This window comes from Ochotona curzoniae, unplaced genomic scaffold (genome assembly GCF_017591425.1).
Source record: "Ochotona curzoniae isolate NIBS_2020 unplaced genomic scaffold, NIBS_Ocur_1.0 scaffold_4505, whole genome shotgun sequence".
Taxonomy (NCBI): Eukaryota; Metazoa; Chordata; class Mammalia; order Lagomorpha; family Ochotonidae; genus Ochotona; species Ochotona curzoniae.
The window spans coordinates 10,200,532-10,215,417 of NW_024467118.1; positions in this window are offsets into that span (position 1 = coordinate 10,200,532).

Consider the following 14,886-nt stretch of genomic DNA (forward strand, 5'->3'; position numbering starts at 1 on the left):
GCCCCCATCTCCCATTCTCTTTGCTTTCATCATGACAGTAACTCAGATGGAGACTGATGCACTGATCTTGGACTAACTTAAAACATGCCATTGAAAGGATCAAATATGATCAAGGAGCAAGGTTTTATATTTCCAAAAAACATTAACTTCAGTGCTGACCAGACATCCTAACTAGTTATTTGCACTTCGGACTGCTCACATTCCATCCCTAACTGCTGTTGGGGATTAGGGGCGACGACTGCTTTCACTGCTTCATGCTGAAAATGGCTGTCAAGGGGCTAGGGCAGCAGGGCTTTCTTGCAGGGTGGATCTAGAGGTGCCTGGTAGAATGTTAAAGTCTGAAGTATTACATGTGCATGAAGGTTTCTTTGTTGCCTTGTGGATGACAAAGTGAAGGCAGTAATAATCCGTCCTGAGAAGGACCTTCTGTGCAGCTCAGGGCCGTTTCATGGGTTCTGTTCCCTTTATTTAGTTTAATTGCCTAAAACATTTGAGCCTTAAAGGGGTTAACTTAAAAACTATTTAAATCTGGTCCGTTGTGTTAACTAAAACATGCAGATCTAACTTTTATTTTGACAAGGCTTTAAACCTGACAAGTTTTTCACATCTAAGACTTCAACACAGAGGTCTCCAGCTAGACCCATGAAATTAAGCTGGGAGAGGTTATAGTAACTTAATTTTATCCAATCCATTTTCTCACTTGTGAAATGTGAGCAGACAATGAGAAGGAGGATTTGTGGGTGGAGATTAGTATGTTTGACTATGCACTGAAGTTGTCGAATAAGAGGTGATTCATCTTTTTATTAATTGATGCTTGAGCTGTTTTTTCCCCTAATTTACATTTCATGTATGTGTGAAAATACATTCTATATTAATTTGCAATATTATATGGTTTATTATATCTGTGGTCATACTTTTGTTATAGGTACTGTTGAATAAGATTGTTGTAACTTAAAAAAATCACAGAATTATCTACATCATCCTTCTGTGTGTTCTTTCATTTACTGAGAAGTATAAGACTAGGTGCCTTAAATAGCTGACCAAAATATTGAATTTGAATAATAAAAACACTAGTCCATGGAATGCTCAAAGTCTGCTTCAACCCAAATGCCTGAAGACACAGATGGCATTGGAACAGCAACTTAATTTTGCCTTGTGCTACACAGTTCTGCCATTGAGGGCCAAATCAAAGTCACTGTAATTGAATAAGAAAGAGGGCAATAGCAAAAGGAGAGTGTGAAAGTGAACTTTGGGGAGTTAATTCGGTAATAGACTGAGAGAGGTGGGAGAGTTGGTAATGGACTAGCAAGCTGAAACATGGCATTGGGTCTTGCACAACTTGGGAATGAAAGCATCACCACCTGCTGGTTGCCTGATCAAATGTTAGAACCTTTTCTCAGCACAGATTCAGTTCTTGCTGGTCATGGGCTCAGGGCCAGGGTCTCATCATCTGGGATGCTTTGGGCAGCAAGCAGGGCAAAAATTAAATAAGTAAAAGAAAAGCATATGTTGGACTAGTATATGTAGAGAAAGTGGCTCTTTAACCTGGAGATACTTTTCTGAACAGATACACTCACAAAGTGATCATGTTTGTTTGGAATAAAAAGGCTTAGAAATAAGCAATGCCTCCCACATGTAGGTGGGAATAAATTGAAAATGGATCAAAGGTAAATAGCTTTTTCTAGCAGCTGATAACTGTTGAAATTTCCATATCATTTACACATAAGAGTAATTCTAGATTGCCGTGCGACTTACGTGTAGATGGCATGCATGAAAAAAGATGTCCACTTCAAGGATACTAGAAAAGAATTATATTTCTTTTAATAATAAATAATGTGATACATTGAGGCAATAGGATTTTTAAAAAGTTACAATCTTTCATCCAATTTTCACAATAATCCTAATAGTAGCTTTAAGTCTGTTTAACAAAAAGGGGACAGGCACATCCTGGGGTGAACTGTCCTCTTTGAAAATTTGTGTGTTAGAGAATAACTTTGTGTGTCTCAGAATGTGAGCTCATTGGGGAATAAGAGTGTTGCAGGTAAGGTTAAATCCTATTAATGCAGAATTGACTCTGATCCAAAATGATTCGCGTTCCTTTGAAAATAGGAAATTCGGGCAGGAAAAATGCACACATAAGGAAACTGTCTGAAATTGGGAATTGAATTATCACAAGTCATAAAACCACCTGGTCCAGCAGCAGAGTGCGGACTAGAGGCTTTGCTAAAATCTGCAAAGGAAACTGCCATCCTGAGGCCTTGACCTCGGAGTCCGGTTTTGAGGTGTGGAGCAATGCATGTCTGCTGTTTTAGGGCATTTCATCGGTTGTGACTGTTATGGTAAAATAAGGAAACTAATACAAGCAGGCTGAGAGAGATTAGCTACTTTTACAAATCTTTGCTCATTGAATTCTAACTATCAAGCAAGATTATGCAATGATTTCTAGCACTTACGCTCAAAATTTGTTCCCAAACCTGCAGTAAAGGTGTTCCCTTGTTAAAAATGCAAAATGTTTACTCCAAACTAAAATCAACTGAAACAAAATCTGTACATGGGAGCCACAACTTCTATTTCAGCAAGTCTCCACTTCCCATCCAGCTCTCTGCTTGTGGCCTGGGAAAGCGCTCGAGGATGGCCCAAAGCCTTGGGACTCTGCACCTGTGTAGGAGACCTGCAGGAGGTTCCTGGCTCCTGGCTTTACATAGGATTGGTACAACTCCTGTCTTTGTGGCCACTTGGAGTTTGAATCATTGGATGGAAGATCTTTTTCTTTGTCCCTCCTCCTCTCTGTATATCTGACTTTCAAAAAAAAATTTAAATAAATCTTTTAAAAAGCATAGAATTATATATTAACTTGAAGGCTAAAACTTGTTTTTAAGAGAAATTAAATAATTTAGCCCTTTAAATGTAAATATTTGATATTTCCCTTTGTCCCAATTTTCCTCTTTCTTTTGTTTTTATTACTGTTTTCTAATTCCCTACTTATTTGTTTATTAAAGATTTATTTATTTGTATGAAATGTTCAGTGACACAGAGAGAGAGAGAGAGAGAGAGAGAGCATATCCATCAACTGGATCACTTCTCATCTGGCACTAGCAGGGCCTGGATCTGAATCCAGGAACTTTTTTTTTTTTACATTTTATTTTTTTGCATTATGTGACACAGTTTTATAGGTACTGGGATTCCCTCCACCCCTCCCCAAACCCTCCCCCTATGGTGGATTCCTCCACCCTGCTGCATTGCCACAGTTCAAGTTCAGTTAAGATTCTTTCATTGCAAGCATATACCAAGCATAGAGTCCAGCATCTTATTGTCCAGATAAGTTCAACAGCTTCTTGGGGAGACCATCTCTGGTCTGAAAGTAGAGCTGATAGAGTATCATCACGATCAATTAAAAGCCCCAACATAACATCAGCAACAATTTATAACATTATGGAATTAGTTGACATAGCATTGAGTAACCAATATGTTTAAAAAAAAAAAAAGATGCAGTTCTTAACCTCATTCTGTGACTCCATTGACATTTCAATTTTAGTTTATATACAACCAGGTTCTATACACCTTAAAATGGCTATAGATTACTATTCAGCTGTCTCGTGCCTATTTTCATTGTAGTGTTTAGCTTTATCTGTCCTTCCCATGTGAGTGATGGGGGGACGCTGAGCACTCGGGCTGGTCACGGGCACTAACAGAGACCTGGATTGGAAGCAGAGCAGCTGAGCCTTAAATGAGCATTCTAAAACATGTGAGTGCTGATGTCAAAACCCCTGCTGAACTCCCTGCTCCCCAACACCGGCAGCAAGGGTGAAGCTTTTAGTGTTCTTACTATGTTTGTTAATACTCTAATTTCTCCCATAGGAACATATGCTTATCAAATGATTTCATTAATGATTGATAGAAAAGTATAAATAAAATAGATGTAGGAGATTAAAGATTTCCTAAAGAAAAGTTACTAGCAAACACATATCTTGTACAAGGTAGAAGGAACAACTAAATAAATGAAAAATTAGACAAATAAAGATAATGTTAACTTATCATCATAGAAGTAAACAACAATGAAAAACAAAGCAAAAACAAAACCAAAGAAAAGAAAAAATGGTTCCCTGTTGCCTAAAAGCTCCAATCTTCAAACTAAATTTTGAAAGAATAAACTTCTGGGAAAAATATATGTATCTAGCCTATATGGTTAGCATTTTTAAAAAAGTAAACGTATTCTCTGGATATTAGCAAATACGTGGTTGTATCCACATGAACAGTTATTAAAAACACACAGAGCTGCACACACATGCACACAGGCTTTCTTAACAACATGCTCCTTCACACTGAATGAAAATCAAAGCAAAACTGAATGGTTAAAAAAAGAAAACCATAGCATTACGTTCCCTGTGTTGGTGCTACAGTGTCTGGGCTCCTTATCAGCTTTCTCTCACAATAATTTTTTTGTACTTTCACATTGAGATATTGATTCTTTCTCTGGTTTGTTCAACCCCCTGTCCTCTTTGCTTTTAGTCAGGGATTGCCACCCTCACTCACGTTTGTGAAGTAACAATTCAGCACCCCTTGGGGGACAATTCCATGTATCCACACGGGATTGGAATGATCCTTCATCTTTATTCACAATGTCCTATTCCATTGCAGTAGAAGCGGATTTTGCACCTTGTCAGGGGCAAACTCTGCCATTTGAGCGAGATCCCATCTGTGATCAACTCCCCAGCTCTCTTAGTTGCTCTTCTGCAATAGTCACTTTTGTGGCTTACATATATTGACTTTTTAAAGAGGTTCATAAATAGCTCAGAATTGTAAAGATCCGGGATTGGGGAGACTCAGTGCATTGGCCTTTGTGTCGGCAGTGAGTGATATTAGCATCTTAGTGAGACTGTTTGTATTGAGCAGGTGCTTTCATCTCCAAAAGGAAGCAGAACTACAGGGAAGACCAGGCTTACTCTTCTTATGAAAACACTCTTGTGAAAACTCAAAAGTCACATGAAAAATATCTTACTTCCTTCCAGGGGGCTATTCCCAAGGACTTCCTACTAGTTCCGACTTCTTAAAGTTTCCACAGAACCTATTCTCCTGCCACCCTGGGGATAAAGTTTGTAATCACAGAGACCCTTGGCATCCACCCACATTACATCCAAACCTCACACCACCCTTCCACCAACTCCTTTTCTTCTACATACATACACATTCGTATTCCCCCAAAAGTATCCTGAAAGATTCGCTAACTCTCTGACTTTGGTTTCTCATTTCCCAACCAAACTAACGTTAATTTGATTCTGTCTCCACGAAAACTTCCTGTGTTTGCAAATGAATCAGTTGCTGAACCAAACGTTTATTTCTGAGTCTGCACTTTATATTAATCCTGTTCTCCACGCTGTTACCTAGTCATCACGCATTCTCTTCTTCCTTTGTGACAGAATATTTAGAACATGAGAAGATGTTTGTAAACCTGGGGAAAAAAGAGAATCCACCCTTGTAAGAGATATGGACGTATATAGCTCTACTTACCACTGGTAGGACTGGGGGCAGCCTTCAGATAACATTTATGCAAGGAACAGCCGTGCAAAGGGGATAAACTATCCTCACATTTGACCTTACTGAGTTGTCAGGTCAACCAAATGCTCTATGCGATCCAATGTAACGTGTTTTTGTTTGTGTTTGAGCCAAACAGCCCTTGCATACATCTAAGCAGCACTGGAGTTGTCTTTATGCTAGTTCCCTTAAATTCCTGCAAGCTATTGGCTGTGTAGTCACACGTTTGTTTCACAATTCAATTTTGATTAAATTTGTATTGCTCTATATTCACCTCCAATTTTTCAGCCATATAGAAATCTATTATTGCTCTGAATTAGACACAATTTTGACTTTCTTATTTTTTCTGTACACATGCCAATTTCTTATCTAGAGGCATTTTCCAAAGTCTCTGCTTGTATGGTTCATTAATTCTTTAGGTCACATATCAGATCCTAATATGAAAAGTCAACTTATCCAACTAAACCCAATTCCACTCGTACCTCTGTTTTCAAATTTTTTTCTCAATTTTGACAGACTACTGATCTATTAGTGCCCCCAAATTTGTAAAGCAGAAAAGAAGCACTTCCTTTATAAAATCACTATGAAAATGTATTTTCTCCAAACTAGACTTTGACTGTAATGTCCAACATACAAGAAGGACTTAGCACATCTTAACTATTTCAGTATTTATGCAAACAGGAAGAGATCATGAGAGTGTCAGCATAAAGAGCGAGAGGATTTGCAAGCTTTTATTTTTCTAAGGCAAACAAAATATTGAAGGACAAATAGCAAAATTTGTAGGACATGCAGGACTCATGAAATAAGCAAAAGCAAAGTAAAATGCAAAGCTGAGGAAAATATATGCAATACGACGACAAAATTAAATATATTAAGCCATCCCAAACAAAATTCCCAACTTGAATGTACAACACATACAAGCGTACATGTTATCTGTAGGAATGACATAAGGGAATGTATCCTCTTCATTGCATGTTCTCCAAAACAAGGTAAAAAGGAGCGTACTTGGGAAAGGAGCCCTTTTGGAAATGAAAGGAGTGCCAAATGAAACCACTTCAAATTGTCAATCACAATGGTAGATAGTTTTAAAAATACTGTCTTCACACTACAACTTACGATGCCTAAAATAATTCATTCCAAACATTATACTGCCTTATGCAATAGATGAATGGACTGTTCTCCTTTTCGAAACAAAACAAAACAAACAAAATCTCTGGAGAGCTCACTCTGTCGACAGAGCTTCAAAAATGCCTATTCCCATATTGTCATTTATTTTCAAAACTTGAGTTTCCCAAAGCTTACGTTGGCCAAGTTAAATATTCTAGAGTTCCACTCACATCAGAGAAGATCATATAAAAACAACAGAATTCTAGAAAGCAAACAATTCATATAAAATGTACCCCAGAGCAACAGGATCAAGCTCAATGGGTGCAATTACGCAGAACTTAGAGACAACTATCCAGTGAGAATAAATTTTAGCTACCAGTGTTGGGAAATACTTCTCTAGGACTTTGAAAATTCCCTAGGGATAACAGGGTATAGCCCTTATCAGAAAAGGCCCCAAATCTTTACACATATAATATATATAACATATATGTCACATATTATATATGTATATACACATATAATGTATATATCATGTATATAACATATGTATCATGTTATTTATAACATAATATATAACATTATATATATATATATATAAAGGTTCAGTGACCTTCATTCACCTCTTTAAATTGTCACAGAATTATTTTTATTTGTTATGATTCACCATTGTTCCTATTTATTCATTTGTTTATTTGGAAGAGTGACAGAGAGTCAGGGAGGAAAAGCGAGAGAGAGAGAGAGAGATCTTTCATTGACTCCTCAAACAGCTGCCACAGCCAAGACTGGCCCAAGCTGCTAGGAGATCCAAGTGCTAGCATCTCCGTCTAGGTGTCCAACCAGAACTCAAGTGTTTGAGTCACCACTTGTTGCCTGACAGGTTAGCAGAGAGCTGAACTGGATCACTTCTATCTCTACTTTAAAGATACATGTTTTTCTCTCACTAACCTGGTAGAAAATTTTTTAACTCTCTTATTTTTTAAAAAAAATCCCTTTTTATTTGTTATTAATATCAAGGGAACAGATTTCACGCATTCCGTAGTATAGTTCCATAAAGACAACCACATTTTCTTCCCATATTCAAATTCTTTTGAGATTTCTTTCTTTCTGATTGCTATGTAATTTCCCCTATTCACACAATATTTGCTGTTAATTGTTGTATTACTATTTTAGTGGTATACCCAAAGGAAATGAAAACTAATGCAATTTGAAATTTTGAATTTCAAATAAATCTATTTTCATATTGTCATACGGTGGGGGCTTGTTTTATTTTTCTTTTGAGACCCTCAATTTCAGACAGGTTTACTGAATAAATCCATAACACATTTTTTGTGATATATGTCATTCACTATATAGAGTAAAATAAACTTCTATAACTTTAAAATTCAATATCTTCATCTTCACAAAAATTTCAATACACAAAACTATCTATACTAAATGTGAAATCATATGTTCCCCATTAAATATTCTCTTCTTATTATTAAGGTGGAAAGTCAACATAAAAATGCATTAACTCCTCTTGCTTGACATTCACTTAGTAAATAGTTACCTGTCCAAAATGAGAAAATGTGGAATATTAATTCCAAACCCAGACTAAATCATTTACCAGTCAAAAGTATCTGTTTTTAAATTATTTTAATCATTTTTAGTCTGCAAATAAAAATACGTGCAATATTTTTTAAGAATCACAAGCACTTTGAGATTTATGAAATAGGGGAACTTTCGCCATTTTTCCATTCAGCTGTTTCAGCAGCCTGAGAGTTATTGATGGATTAACGGTATGTGTAAGTGGCAGTGATATAAGTAGGTGGAAAGTTTCAGAAGTCTGGAATGTGTAAGTTTTATGTCAAGTGACTTGGAAATGGAGAACACTTGCAGTTCCCTTACAACAACATAAAATAGCTATTCACTTAGTTTCCAATTTTAGTTTCTATAATTGCTTTCCTGAAAAAAAAATACACCCAAATTCTATTGGAGTAATTTTTCTATAGCAACACAAATTGCTTTTATTACCTATGCATTTTGCTTTAGTTTTTTAACAGAGCAAGGTAATTCCCAAAGTGGTTTGTGTGTTTCCATTGAATTTTTTAAAGTAATGAGTTTTCAGCTTATAAATGAAAGATAGGATGGAAGGTTAATTTTGCAGTGAAAGAAGTTACAGGAGTCAATTGGCCACATTTGTATTGCACTCTCAAAGAAAAGCTTTGCCACATGTATTCAATGGTGTCCAAGTTGTTACTGACATTGGTAGTTAATTAGTACAGGAAGCAATTGTGTTGTGTTTCTAAATGTAAACTGCTATTTAAATATTTCATCCATTTTACATCTCATCCTCAAAATTGTCATTGTTCCCTGTCACCCATTATGTTTTGTAGCACTATGAAGTAGCCAGAAGAAAGCTAGTTGGTTCTTTGCTTGGTCATCTTTTGTTGTCCCAGTAGATCTTATTTCATTAAAATATTTTGGGGGGTTGGGGGAAGAGTTATAACATAGTAGGCAAAGCTACCACCTTCGTACTGGCATCCTGTATCATGTCCATTCATGTCCCAGCTGCTCTGACTTCTGCTTCAGCTTGCTGCTGGTGGCCTGGGAAAAGCAGCGAAATGGTCTAAGAGCTTAGATCTCTGCAATGCTTGTGGGAGACCCACAAGGAATTCCTGGCTGTTGCCTGGCCTGGTACTGACTGCTGCAACCATCCAGGGAGCATGTCAGTACATATAAAACTTCTCTTTATATCTCCATATTTCTTATTTGTCTTTCCTTCTCTTTCTCTCTGAAAGTCTGACTTTCAAATACATAAATACATATTCTTAAAAAAAATTTCTGTTTTGGAGTCTTGACGTTCTGTCACATTAATTGAAGCTGCCGCTAGCAAGAATGCCATCCACATCAGAGCACAGGCTTAAGTCCTGGCTGCTCCGCTTCCAGTCCAGTTCCCTGCCAATGTACCTGGAAAAGTAGCGGAAGATAGATCAAGGACTTGAGTGCATGTCACCTGTATGGAAAACCAGGATGTAGGCTTTAATTCAATTCAATCCCAGTGATTGTGGTCATTTGGAAAGAAACACATGTCTCTATAATTCTCTTTTGTTTGCTTTTTTCTCTCTTTCTCTCTCTGTCCATCGTTTTGCTTTTCAAATATACCAAATAAATCTCAAAAAAAAAATATATTGTGTTAGAAAAGAAGTTTAAGTGTCTGGATTCTGAATGTCCCTAAATGTTTGCTGCAATAACATATGTGTAGCTCACAGGGCATTGTCTGAAATCTTTGACATTCCTTGAGTAGAGCTGAAGCTGTAGGAAAGCTGCACAGCTCATCAGCCATCTGAGGCCAGTGAATTTTGAAACCAGCATCCACTTACAATGCTTTCTTTTTCTTTGAAGTATGGTTCTATTAATATGTGAAAATCTAGTTTTAAATGCTTTTGAAAAGTAATAAACAATATTAGTAAATACTAGTTTTATTTGAGGAGTCTGGTGGATGAATTCTAGGACAGCAACTGTGGTCTTCACTTTTTGGTGTTTAAACCCTTATGCTCCCCACTTGATCCTGGATCTGGTCATAATGAAACATAAAGAGGTAGGAATGTATAAATTGAGCACCTATTATTATGCTTGTGCCTTTCGGCGGACCACTTTCCTGAAGTGTTTTTTCTCTCTCTGTCTTTCTGGGTTTGAAACAAAGGAGGATTTGGGGGAGTCCCTGTGCCAGTGAATTGTGCACACTTCTGAGCAGCATGTAAGAATGGCAAGCCCTTTGTCATACACATGTCAGGAATTCAATTCTGAGGATAATTTTACTGAACATGTAAGTGGGTATTTTCTCAGTTGCAATCGCTTCCCTGGCCGGCAGCATTATAGAGGGCATGGCAATTCTAGAGCAAGGACACTCGGTCACCAGAGACAGAATTGACAATCAGGTATTGCTTCAAATAATTAAATTTGAGCTCATATGATAACCAATAACAGAGGAATAATACCGGAACCTGATTTCTTTTTCCTGAGTATTTAGTATCTATACTCTTTGGTACTAATGCTGCTGAAAAACAAAGAATAGTCACAGGAGATACACTCCACAGATGCTCTTTAAAGATTGGAAACATATGGACTCAAACATCACCTCAGGGAAATCTACTGATTTTGAAAAGCCTATATTTAGAAACCATTTCACTTATCCATTTCTCTGGATAACAAGTATATGGCACAAAAATGATAGTTGTCCACATCCGATTGGCAAAATTGCATAATATGTGGGCTCCATGAGTTTTTCTATCCTCTCTGTAAAATCTGCCTTTCAAATAAACACATAAATCCTTAATGAAAAGAGGTATTCCATCTGATGGGTTACTACCCAATGCCCACAATAGCTAAATCGGAGCTGATCCAAAGAGCAGAGGATGGCTCATATCTTTGGGCCCTTTTTCCCACTTGGGAGACACTGAAGAAGCTCCTGGTGCCGGGCTCAGCTTTGGCAATTGTGCCCATTTGGGAAATGAAAAAGAGTAATGTCATTTTAAAAATATCATTAAGTAATATTGGTTTTTACAATGGGAAATTCTAATAGTAGCACATTTCCTCCAGCTAATTAAGGCAAATTCACAGGTAACATTGGTAGGCTTAGATATCCTCAGAACTCAGACAATATAGGAAATAAACACATTCACATTGGTAGGGAAATGCAAATGCTATCTGCCACTCTTCTTATATGATGGCACCATTGATGTTATTGAAACCTAAAAGCGCTGAAATGTGTGATCATGCATGGGTGTTAGGAGGAAGCCGACCAGCTGCAAAGGATTCAAATCTTTGCAGTCAAAACCCACGGGAAGCTTTAACTATATTTGTGCATAATGCATCATAAAGCTAATAAATTGCACATAATTTTACAAGGTAACAAATACAGAAAGTTTCTTGAAATTCAAATTTGAAGTTAGCAATTCAGCTTGCAAGTAAAAAAAAAGGTACTTTTCCTGGTTCTCACACAACTTTAACTATGCCAGCAATGAGGTTGTAGGCATAGTGTAGCAAGTAGAAAAATGTGGGTGACGGTTTCTGTCCCTCCAAAAACTATTACACTGAGGTTACTGCTAAAAGCATTGTTGATTTATGCAAACTAGAAATGTATTCAATAATACATTTCGTAGTATTGATACAAAACAATAGAAATTCAGAGAACAATGCTTTCTTGTAGAGTGGAGTTCTTGCCCTAACAGGAAGAATTTTTAGGAAGACAAATGAATTAACGCTTAAGAAAATGATTTGAAATTGTCTGGAAAGAAATAATAAGAAAAATGTGAAGGTGAAATAGGAAAAGGAAGACAAGAAGACGGAGCCTGGGCAGAACAGACACTGCTCCCTGGAGAGGAATGGGGAAAGGGGAAACACATAAGCAGATTGATTAAGCGGATTAAAAGCCAGAGGGGAAGAGTGAATCAAGAGGAGTTTCTTTGAGCAACAAAATGATATGACAAAGTAGGTTTTAAATAAGTCTTTGAAAAGACAGGAGGTGGAAAAAAAAAAAAGAGTTGATCAAAAATAAGCCAGGAGTTTGAAAGCTAAAGTAAGGCAAGCTAAGATATTGGTGCAAGGGATGCTGAGACATTATTCAAATTGGGAGTTACTTGAAGGAAAGTCAATAAGTGTCAGTGTAGTGTAACTTCGGAAAATGTATGCATTGAACATTAGCACCCCTTGGGAACACATAATGATAAAACAAAACAGATAAGCAATGAAGGTTAAAAAAAAATTAAGTGTTGCTCTCCGTTTGAATATTTCATCACTAATTCACCCGCCCTGAAGAATGGTGAGCTAAAATTGATGAAGGACCATTCCTGCGTGGATATCCCAGGTACTTTGATAACTAGAAAGTCTGAACCACAGAGAACAGTTTAAGTGTTAAAGCCTAGTTCAGTGATGTGCACTGCAGTTTTCATTTTAGCCTTTCCCACTAATTTTACAGTTTCTATAACTTGTTTAGGATTTATTCCCACAACAGGGAGTTTTCTTGTCTCACTTCTTAACCTGCAACAATGACAACGTTGTAATTGCCGAGAAACAGATTAATCTGCCTCTTCAGACCTTATAATATGATAATTAATCTAGTTGTGAAAATTAGAGAGTGATGTTTAAATTGAGACGTGATGAGAATTAAGAGTAGCCTGAAGCAGGGAGAGACGTTTCCAGCAGGAAATATCAGCAAATGCACAGTGCTAAGTGCAAACCAGTCCGGCTGGACCATGCAGCAGGAGGGAGCTATGGGTGAGACTAAACGGTAGACTTGTGTTGGATAAGGTGTTTAATATTAAGACCTTGACGTTGGGAGGAGGAGGCTTTCATTCTAAGAACACTTTAGTCAAGTTTTGAGAAATATGGTCAGATACACGTCTCCAAAACCCGCAATAAAAAAAAAACAAACAAAAAACACAAAACAAAAAAAAAAACAGTGAGTTTGGCCCAGCACGGTGGCCTAGTGGTTAAGGTCCTCGCCTTGCACGCCCGGGGTCCCATATGGGCACCGGTTCTATCCCAGCAGCCCCGCTTCCCTTCCAGCTCCCTGCCTGTGGCCCGGGAAAGCAATCCAGGACGGCCCAAAGCTTTGGGACCCTGCACCCACGTGGGAGACCTGATAGAGGCTCCTGGCTTCGGATCGGCATAGCATTGGCTGTTGCGCTCACTTGGGGAGTGAATCATCGGACGGAAGACCTTCCTCTCTGTCTCTCCTCTCTGTATATCCGCCTTTCCAATAAAAAAATAATAATAAAAAAATAGTGAGAAGATAGGCATAAACCTGAGAAACTTTGTAAAACATAACTCCACAAAATTTTATGAAAATAACACACCTCTCCCGTGATCTGGAACTAAACCAACACACAAAATAGCTGAGAAGTGTTTTCCATTTGAATTCAGAACAAGAGAGAGTATATCTGTGACATTTTAGTAGGAGGCTGCCTCCTAACCCACCCAGTCCCACCCTGCCTTGGCAGACACGAAGGTTCTGCCAACAAAAGGGAACGCTATGGAGAAGAATCTCCTGCTGCAAGATAAAGGCACTTGCTTGATTTGTAGTGATAAGCAATGGCCACTCTCAGCAGAAGGAAGAAGCAATGACTGTGCCTTATGTGATGGCTACATGTTCTGTTGTTCACAGCTTTAGCTGAGAGAGTCGTGCAGCCACCCACTGACTCTTATTTCAGCTTGGGGAACTGAGTTCTGAGCAACTGTTAGGCTTGAAGGCCACAGGCCGCCTTGATTCCATCCCACCCTTCACTCTTACAGAGCACCATACTTGGCAGGAATGAATCAGACAACGTTCTACCTCTTCCAGTATCAGAATCAGCCTAGGGAAAAGATGCCATATTCTTGAACAAGAAATGAGATGAAATTCTGGCAGCACTAGTCCCTGGTGACATTGCCTGAGTGACAATCTTGCAGAGTAGACAGATGCTCCCCTTGGGCATTAAAGGGGACCACAGTGTCCACATAAGCGCATGAACCAAGAGCGCACTATGAGGACGTGCCAGCTCAAGAAAAGAATAGGCTGCTGGGTTCTCTCATAAATGTAATGTGGAAATTTGATCTGAGGATATAAATGCACAGACCCCACTAACTTTGAGTCTGTGCTGGAGTTTTGGTAGGAAGCAGAATGGGCAATTAAACCAAGTGGATCTAGGGACATCTCGGCTCCCCTAAGGACTGAGTGATCTCCCAGTGCTAAGAGCAGATTTGCTCCCTCTCATTGCGGAGCCCTGCAAACTCTGATTATAATATTTCTGTGACTGCGCAATAAGGTGAGGGGTGTGGTTGGGAGTCTAGACAAGGACTGTCTGGTTTTAGAGCGACAGAACTCTCTGAATGTCCAGGGTGGATAATTGCAGAAGGTTCTCTACTCACATTGAAGTCCACACAGATCTTCTGTTGAGTTCCTGTGAAAGTGGGGTGGGGGTGGTGTATAGCCCACTGTATATGCTATTGGTACTTCTTGATCTTTATAGAGAAGAGGTGAGACCAAAAAACCATAAAAAAAAAAAGACCAGTGAGATGAAGACCTTTGAAAAATCAGTGACATAGCATTGGTCCAGCTAACCAAAAACAGAAAGAGAAGGCGAAAATTAACAAAATCAGTGGTGAAAATAATGTCAACATGGACACCCCAGAAATTGGGAAAAAAAAGAAATTATCAAGAATTACTACAAACAACTATGTGCGAACAAATAGGAAAGTACAGAAGAAATAGATGGATTTCTGGACACA